The 413-nt window shown below is 65.4% G+C and overlaps 1 protein-coding gene across 1 annotated transcript in view; it reads left to right on the top strand.

Annotated features, from left to right (window-relative positions):
• The window catches only part of SLC45A1 (solute carrier family 45, member 1), a 13715-nt gene that overhangs the window by 11262 nt on the left and 2040 nt on the right, over positions 1-413 (top strand). The gene's annotated exons all lie outside the window — the stretch shown is intronic.

Here is a 413-nt window from a genome sequence, read left to right on the forward strand (position 1 = left end):
CACCCGGGTGGGCGTGGCGGCTCCCCGCTCGGTGTGATGCCTCAGGGTCACCCACGCGGCAGCGGGAGCGGGGGCTTCACTCCTGCGGCCAAGCAGTGCTCCCAGCATAGGTTTGGGCAGAAACGTTGAGATTTGAAAGTTGAGATTTGAAAGTCGTGCATGAAGGTCACCTTGAGGATGGAGCTTCTCGCACCCCCTGTAGTTCGGGCCTCTGTCACCCCCCCCCCACCCCCGGCCCCGCCAGATCCAGGCCCGGAGGCTTCCTGACTTGTCTTAAGGGTTTGGGGTCTCGATGAATTCAGCGGCGTGGCCCTGAGCACAGCCTGTCCGTGCAGGTCCAGTCCGCCTGGTCCGGACCTCCCGGTACTGGAGGTGGCCAGGCAGCCCCTCCGGCCTTCCCTCTGCCGGCAGCA

This window comes from Myotis brandtii, unplaced genomic scaffold, assembly GCF_000412655.1.
Source record: "Myotis brandtii unplaced genomic scaffold, ASM41265v1 scaffold434, whole genome shotgun sequence".
Taxonomy (NCBI): Eukaryota; Metazoa; Chordata; class Mammalia; order Chiroptera; family Vespertilionidae; genus Myotis; species Myotis brandtii.